Raw genomic sequence first — 9,198 nt, forward strand, 5'->3', positions numbered from 1 at the left:
TATTCTCCAACTACTTTCCCTGGTGCGTCGCCATCTCCTGCCAGAGCCACCGAGGAATTATTCTCTGTGAGTGTGAAGATTCCCTTTTTTCGTCTTTTGTTGAGGTATCTAAAGATATTGGGCTTTAACTTACAGCTTATATTTGCTGAACAAAAAAGGAAAAAATATCTGTGGTTTTCTCCACAGCTGCCGGGAAAGAGAAGTCCATTATTTGCAGCTGATAGGGGAGCAAGGAGAGGAGGGGTCTTTTGTCTGCTGCTGCTTCTCCGGGGCCTGGAGGGAGGCTGCTGCCAGCTGGGAAGGGAAGGCTGGAGCAGCGGTGGCTTCCCAGGGAGGCTCACAGGCTGGGCACAGCCGGGTGTGTGACATTCGTACCTTCGCAAGCTGCAAAACAGATCCCTCAACTTTGGACACTGTGAAAGGCACACACCGCAAAGAGAAAACGAGCTGCCCCTCGGAAGTGTGAAGCTGAGGTTGACCTGCCCACAGCTCTCCTGCCCACGCTGACAGGGCACCGGGGCACCCGCTGGCACCTGCGGGATCTCTGCAAATGCGGCCGCTGTACGGCAGTGCCACAGGTGGAAAATCCTTATGATCAGATGCTCCCTGTTGCGGCCCTGAACAAGCTAATCACATCACCCATCTTGAAGGTTCACACTACCACATTATAATTTATGTGGGCCCTCAAAAATAGATGGAGACATCACATATTGATCACAAAGAATCGCTGCCATTCAGTCTTTCTGTTGGTTTCCATCCCTGTGATGTGTTTTAAAAAATATTGTATGATTCAAAATTATACCTGTAAAACCTACAAGTAGAAAATTACTGTGTGCGTTTATCTTTAATAACAACCTTCTGCATATTTATAGTACTAGTTTAGTAGAATGTGTTATACTAGTTTATTTCCCAGTCTGTTTAAATGATATTATCCATTAGTAGTCGTGAAGTGGTATGACATATTTTTTATGTTGCTTGTTTGTAACAAAGGTTCTTAATACCTTTTCATAATGAAAGGGGATAAATGCTCACATGGAATACGTGAAATTGTGCTTGTGAGAGCACGGAGCGTTGTCTTAGGGTATTAAATTAGCATTTGGTACTGCTCTGCTTTGTATGTATTTCGAGCAAATGTTTCAGCTACAAATCACTATAATACACCTGTATTCTGGTTCTTCAATTCATATAGCATTTAAATCCTGCCAATACTGTGTCTTATAAATATAAATATGCAATTTGATTTAATTCAAGCATGCAACACATAATTTTTCTTCTAATTAAAATATGATATTGCAATATGGTAGCTGCCTAGGGCAAACAGGACACATCACATTGCCAAACCAAAGGGAATACAGGAATACAGCTCTGAAGGCTGGCGGGAGGAAGGGGGCCAACCCTCTGAGCCCTCAGCGTAGGGCATCAGTAGTGCCCTGACTGGAGGCTGTGGTGTCTCTGGCACCCGCGGGTCCAGCCTGGATTTGCTGGCCCTGCTGCTGAGGACAGTGGGGAGCACGGGCCTGGCGGCTGCGGGAGCCCAGGCCCTGCTGTGCTGCACTGCCCCGTTGTCCTTCCATTCCTGTGCAAGAAAGCAAAAGCAGAACAACCGCGGCTAGTTTTACTGCCACCTTGTCATGTGCTGAAGTTGGCCGATGTGCAGCAGAACTCAAATAGTTCTGGGAAGGAGAAGCTGCCCGACAGCAGCAACTCGAGGGATTCCTATCACGCTCTCTCAGAATCGAACAAAACAACACAAATAGACCTTCTGCATAATGACTCAAAAAACTGTTAATGGCCATCTTTAGTAACATAGCAACAGCCAAACCCTTGAAAAGAGGAAGTTTTCATTGAGAAAGCATTTCATTTTAAACATTGAAATTTGGTATAATGTAGAGTATGAAATAAGTTTTGAAAGGAAGCTGATGATTAAGAAGAAATGCAGTGGGCATTTAATAAATGGAGGAACCGCAAGATAATTAACTGGCATGCATAAAGATTCATGCTTTATACCAAAATTTTAATTTTGCACATAAATGTGCCTGATGTAGGCAGCATTTAATCACCTAGCTGACAGGAGTAACTACTTTCATTTAACCTTGACTGAAGATCATGAATTCTAACAGGTTTAATTGGATACATCATTTAACAGAATGAACAGAGCAAATTTTTCTCAATTCATAGGTTCTGATTGACATGCACCAGCAATAAGGCGTTGCACAATTAAAGCTGATCTGTATTCCTGGCCTGGGCAGCAATTGCCATAGTGATGTGACACTGTTTGATCACTGTGGCACTGAAACTATACTGAATTTCCCCTTGTTTTGAAAAGGGCAATGCTTTAAAAAAGAGAGAGAGAGAAAGAGATTTTGGCACTTTAATTTTTTTTTTTTTACATTAATCACATTTATATGCACAAACTGTAAGGGAAGGAACTTGTCTTGTTATCAGTAACTCAGGGGAAAGAAGGAAAAATGGTATCTTCTTTTATCCATTTAGCACATTATTTACAGAAAGTCAAAAATGTGGATAGTCAAATGAATTGTAACACATTAAGGGCTTGATTGTTCTGGGCTTCCATTTGAATAGGGAATAGTGTTGTGCGGCTCTGCTCTTCACCTCCAGTTTGGCCTCTCTGTCCTTGTCCAAATCTGTTCCACATCACAGATAACTTGTCAGCTGAGTAGGGGTACTGAGAAGGGGTGCTCATATTGCAAATGAGGTAGAAAAAGATGAGAGAGAAACAGGGGTACCCAACAGTGAGCTGTGTACCTTTCCTGGCATGCAATGTTTCATATGATAAAACCTTGAAAAAAATTGTGGAGGAGCTGGCAACTTCCAGTTCCCCCTGTGGGTCCTGTCCATCCACACGCCATCACTGTCACTGCCTTTGGCACCTTCCACAAGTCCTGGGTTTGACCTGCAGGAACTGGAATTGTTCTTCCATTGTTTAACCACATCTCTCTCTCTCTCTCTCTCTCTCTCATGTCTCTGTTGTCCACTTATATTTTCGCTTCAGATACCTCCTTTTTATTTTATTCTTTTACAAGAAGATTTGCCAAACATTGAATGGTCCAAGGGCAGGGTAGCTCAAAATGTGTTTCAGCCTCGCTCAGTAGAGCCAAAACCACAGTAAAAAATCATTCCTGGTTCCTGAACGACCTGCTAAAAACAGCTTCAAGCAAGTTCTGCTCCCCGCCATGAGAGCTGCAGCATCCATGCTCAGCACAGCAGGTAGCTTTTCCACTTTTTTTCTCTCTCCATCCCCTTAGGTTCAGTGCCTGAGTGCTGGTCCTTGATCTCACTTGCAGACCTATTGCTACCCATTTGTCAGCCGTCATTTGTGTATAGGCAATGTATATACATACCAAGCAACAAGCTTTGTAGGAGTGCACTGCAGTGGGAGACAGAAATCTTGGGGAAAGCTGGAATCCTGGTCGGCCCAAGGACCTGAACTTTAAAGTCAGGACCACTAGATGTATTTAAAAAGCTTTTTTTGGTCATTTTAGAGGCCTCTAAAATTCAATTATTTATAATACCTTTCTCTGTCTGAGGTATTTCCAGTATGATTCATTGTATAAAGCAAAGATATTTGCCAGTATAATTTATCACTCGCTAACGTTTTTAATAGTTTCAGGTAAATGATCGGGCCACATCCCCAGCCTCTGCAGCCACATGACATGCCTTGGGATCACAGCGGATGCTTGTCTTCATACACGGCGAGTTCCCAGCCAGTGCCTGGATCTTCCCTGTGCAGGAAGGAGAGCCAGGATGCTGCTGGTGTGCCTCACCCAGCCTTGCTGACAGGGCACGTTTTCTAACACAGGCGCTGCCTGCTCTCACCTTGCACGGAGGCACGCAAAGGCAGGAGGTAATGTGCCCTGGCTCCCAGGCTCTGCTCACTCCCAAATCCCTGTAGGCTGGGCGGGTGCTGCAAAACTCCTACTGGGCCCTTCTTTAAAGGGTATCTTTGGGCCCCGTTTAGAAATGTTTGTTCTGTAATTTACTCTGTTTTTCCAAACCTTCCCAATAAAATACCTCTCTGTCGCATCATCCAGTTCCTTTTTATGTCCTATGATACACACAGGTACTGCCTCATGCTACCCCCGAGGCAGGAAGCAATAGGGTGCTCTGAGGCACTCGTTCAGCATTACTCCAGGGAGATTCCCAGCGACGCCTCCTGGTCGTCCCCAAGGTGCACAGAGCTCAGCAGCAGCACAGCTGGGATAAAACACAGCCCTCTCCCAAGAGCCATGCTCAGTTCTGACTTTCCCTGGGGAACACCGCTGAGTTCAGTCGAGCTGCATGGACACCTATTTGCCGAGCCGAGTTTGCTGCTGGAGGGATCACGTCACTTTCACGTGTATTTCGCTGGCTGCCCGAACAGCCCTGGGCTCCAGGGCTTGCTCCCTCCACGTGCACCCAACGACACCTCTTCTCGAGTGCCTCACTACGTTGGGGTCTTACAGCATCTTTCTGATCTTTCCTTTATCAGCTCCCCAGCCAGTTCATCTTTGGCACTGAGAGTCATTTGTGTGCTTTGCCTATGACTCTCCTGAGTTGCGTGTCATTCTTGCCTTGTCCTCATGCTCACTCATCCATGCTGAATTATCTTCCACTCCTCCCTCTGGGAATAACTAGGGCTTTGACCCAGTGGGACTGTTTGTGTGCTTAAATGCTTTGATGGACCAGACACTGTGCTTCTTGCTCCCAAATCTAAGGTGGCTGGGGATTTCAGGCTGTATTTTCAGAAACGGTTTGTGCACTGGGAAGCATAGTCTAACCGAAAGTCAGCGAAGGACGCTGACTTGCGCATTTCCAAGTATTTTATCTATCATCTTTAAACCTTTCTGTTCTCTTTAGGTTCCAAACAGCCATCTTTGCGGAGTTTTTGATCTGCTATAGAGTATATACAGCTGTAATAAGAAATACATTATATTTCACTTCATTTCAGAATCCTCTGGGAGAAGATGACATTCCTTTTTTACTGATAGAAGCTTGAGTTTGTAATTTGATTTTGAAGGCTGTTCTCAACAAGCGGGGGAAATCAGAAGACCAGCCACATTTTTCCCCAGGTTTTTCCAAATCCACCTTTAGAGCGTGACCTAGACAAAATTCTAAGCGCGGTTACTGTTTACACCTTTCTTGCACTGTGTAATTTAACTTTCAGAAATATAAAATGGGACAGCAGAAATATTTTTATGTGTTCTTACAACGTCCAAAGTTGTTTCTTACTGTTTTTGTTTGAAGGAACTAGACACAATCCTGGCTGCCTTAACCACTGCCTTTGAGAGAGCTACAGCTGAGAAAATCCGCTGCCAGGAAGAAGTGAATAGAACTAACAAGGCTATTGAGCTGGCCAACAGATTAGTGAAAGGTCTGAGGTGAGGTCCTACAGGGCAGGCTAATGAAGCAGCCTACAGAAAGCACTTCTTTGTTATACACTACTGATCTGGCAATAACAGAGGCACTTAGCAAAGAACCTGATGAGCTGAAAAAATTATGTCATTATCATTCATTTTTTTCATAATAGAAACATGTTTTTGACCTTTGCATTTTCTTACATTTTGCCTCATTGTGGTATAGATGAACTGTAAGATTACCTGGTAACTAACCTATCCATGAACATTAAGAGACGAGAAATAGTCCATTGTAGATATTGACAATGAAGGCAATTTATTAAAATGCAATGACTATATTTGTAGCAATTAAACAACGCTAATGATACTGCCCTGGGTTGGGATACATAGAATATAATACAATTTGCACTACTTAGTTAAGCAATATGATAATTCTCTAATTATCTCTCTGAGATTTGCAATGGGTATTTCAGGAGAGAATAAATAATGGCGAAGCCATGAATTATCAAAAATCCATATTGTCTGTTGATCCAGGCTGGCTCAAGGGAATCCATACTCACTGATGGATTTTTCATTTATCATTCATCTACTGATGAGGCTGCTTCTTATACACACACGCGCGCGCAGGCGCACACACGCTCTATCTCTCTTTTTACAGATAGTTTATTTTATTGTAACATTCATTTAGGAAATCTCTTGTGGTGCCTCACTGCCATTATAGGTTTTGTGCTCTTCTACCCGGTACTTTCAAGTTGAGTTTGATAACCAAACATGTAGTAACCAGCAAAAATAAAAGATCCATTTGTTATTAAGCAAAATTGTATGGCTGAGTGTGGCTAGTGGAACTTAAAATATAAAACAGTGCTTAGAGTTATTTCCTGAATCAATAGAAAGGTTTTATTGACTACAGGGGAGGGAGGGCAGTGCAGAAGGCCCATTGTTTCTGTTTAAAGAAGCAAGATGAATGCATTTAAAATGTTAACATCCTGGCTGAAAGTGTAATATATTTTAGTGATTAATGCCTGTAAAATTAAACCATGTACCTAATACAGAATAATAAAATAAATAACATAGCAGACCTCTTTAAAGTGTGACAACAAATGATTGTTCTAAGGCGTCTGATAATAATATTTTCTTCCACCTAACATATCATATTGTTTAGTTCTACCATGTCCCTCCTGCTGGGGCTGACAAGTGCTGGAATAGCATACATATAGAGATGAAAGGCAAAGTGTGTGTATGTTGGGGGGGGAGGCATAATGAAAAATAATCTAAAGGAGGAAACAGAGATGAAAGGAAAGAAGGAAAGTTGAGCCATGCGCTAGATGAAGACAGTAAAATGAATTTTAATGGAAAGCCCTTCAGCTGGTACCTCCCAAAGCACCAGCTCCATGAAGAAGGTGGCCAGCTCGACAGATTTGTGATGGGAAATTGAATTCATTCCTGTTGTTCGCTGTACCACGCTCAGTCAAAGGCAGTAATAACCATATGACAGCTATTTGGTGACTTGTAGGAAAAAATCCATTTTAATCCAGTCTGTGGTAAACAATAGGTCACCGGTTACTATTAGCAAACAGTGTAATGCTGACACTGCTGTACTGTCAGTCCTGGCTGTTTCTTTGCCTTATTTTTTGCTGAGAAGACGCTCTCTTATTTCCCTAGTTGTATGGTTAAGTTATCGCTGTGAGGAGAATTGCTCAATTAATAGGAGAATAAAATTGTTCACAACACTTCTTATAATAAGCAAATATGTAAAAATTTCTTTACTAACCATTCTTTAGAAATATACCTTTACCATGACAACAATAACAAATAACCAAATGTGTGTATTTTCTTCTAATTCTTAGAGAAACTGTGGACCAAACAGCAGGAGAGCTGATAGCGTCTAGCCGGGATCCCAGGGAAAAGCTTGCACCAAGTGTCATGTCAAATCTTTTACTGACTTTATGGCATAAAAGATCCTGCCCAAAAGTAGAAACTGGTTTTTCCTGCCTTCTTCTCAGCCCTGGCACGCAAGGACTATTTTGGGTGGTTGCATGAGTAGTTGTTACTCTGTACCAAGGAATTCTTTGCTTCTGACAGGTGCCAATTATGCTATGGACATCTGCCCTGGAGGCATTGAATCAAGCTGACAACTCATTTTATATCAATCAAACAACAACCATTTTCAATAATTTCCCATCCAGCTGGGACTGAATTTGCACAAGCGATCTATGTATTAGAGACATTACGAATCCACAGAGACATTCAGAACCGTGATTATGTTCTGTTTTCCCACAGAAACTCTTGCATCTGCACAAGAAAGCAACAACTTTTTCCACTATGCGAGAGGATGCTGACAACTCAATTTTGGTCACTTACTGCCAAACTCAACTTGCAACAGTCAACTCATGTCAGAATAGAAGGGGATTTTTAATGTCCAGGCTTGCCATATGCAAATCCTTCCTGTTGATCCTCTAATCGATGTGAATCCGTAAGGTAATACTGAAGTACTCACTACTGTTTAGCCACAGTAGTGGGCAGTTTTTTGATAAACAGTTAGTAAATGAATGTTTCTTTAATCCTGTTTTCTAGGTAGAAAAGGAGAGCCGGGCTTATCAACAAAGCAGTATTAGGAACAAGAGAAAATGCGATGCAGAAATGTGTTCCAGATCGCAGTCTTTCATTCCTGTGATAGTTCATTTTCAAAGTGGTACTGGCGTGAGCCAAAATCTCTGCCTGCTTTGCTTGAAAAGCAATAAGGTAAGTGAGGGCTTGCATATAAAACCTTCTTCACAGCTCTGTATTTTTTAAAATACATGGTTAATCAGAAAAATCTAGCAGCTATTCCATCCCCTTTTTGACCTGTTAAACTACCATGTTGCTTATATGAACTTCCTTCAAATACTTTATTTAATAGAACAGTATATTTGGAGGCAATGAATTGGTAACATGTTCTTCTGGAAAGGACCAAAATGTGCCCCTTGCTAGTGTTTGAAGTACATTTGCTAGCTGACTGAAGCTAGAGGTTGCAACTAACCCACAGACCTTGGGAATACGGTTAGCAAGCCAGAACAGTAGGCAGGCTCACCTTCTTCTTGTATTCTGTTGAGCGCTGTGCCCCGCTGTTTGCATAAGGGGACCGGCTTTTATTATTCTACTCTCTGCCCACTACTGTGCACCAGGGCAGCACAAAGCAAGATTTAGTGCTTGGATACAGTATTTGCTTGCTAGCAATTGTTATAGTTAAGGCTGCACTGAGACGTCCGTCTTAACCTCCTGTTCTCCCATGCTCATAATATTCTTTTTTTAAAAAAATCCCTTTCATCTGAAATTTTTCATGCTTGTTATCAGCTGAAATTTTTTCTTTTTTTGGCAAGCCTGAATAAAATTCATTCATTCATATTTGAATTATGCAAAGAAGGGGGTGTGGGGAGAAAGGTCTCTTTTTTTGCAATTCATAATTCACAAAAAAAGCTGCATATTACAAGCTGAAACTTTCCAGGTGGCTAGTTTTGACTGAAGGATAGTCTTCATGCTAATTACAAAGAGAGAATGACTGAAAGAAAAATGAAAGAGAAAAATTAAAAATGACACATATTGTGATTAACTCATTTGTTTTGTAGGTGTGTCATACAAAAGTTCCATTGTAAGCCACTTAGAGGAAGTTTAAAGCAACAATTTCATTTAAGTTACGATGAACTACTATAATTACATAATATCAATGTTTTGTACTGCAATTTCACTAAGAATCTCCCTACAGAAGCTGCACAAGCTTTTACTTATGCAAATGTGGAAGCTCGCAGTGAAATCAGTGCAGAATCTTATGAATCATTAACTTTGGCCAGAAAGCTAGCCTGGGGAA

This window comes from Pygoscelis adeliae, unplaced genomic scaffold (assembly GCF_000699105.1).
Source record: "Pygoscelis adeliae isolate BGI_AS28 unplaced genomic scaffold, ASM69910v1 Scaffold160, whole genome shotgun sequence".
Classification (NCBI taxonomy): Eukaryota; Metazoa; Chordata; class Aves; order Sphenisciformes; family Spheniscidae; genus Pygoscelis; species Pygoscelis adeliae.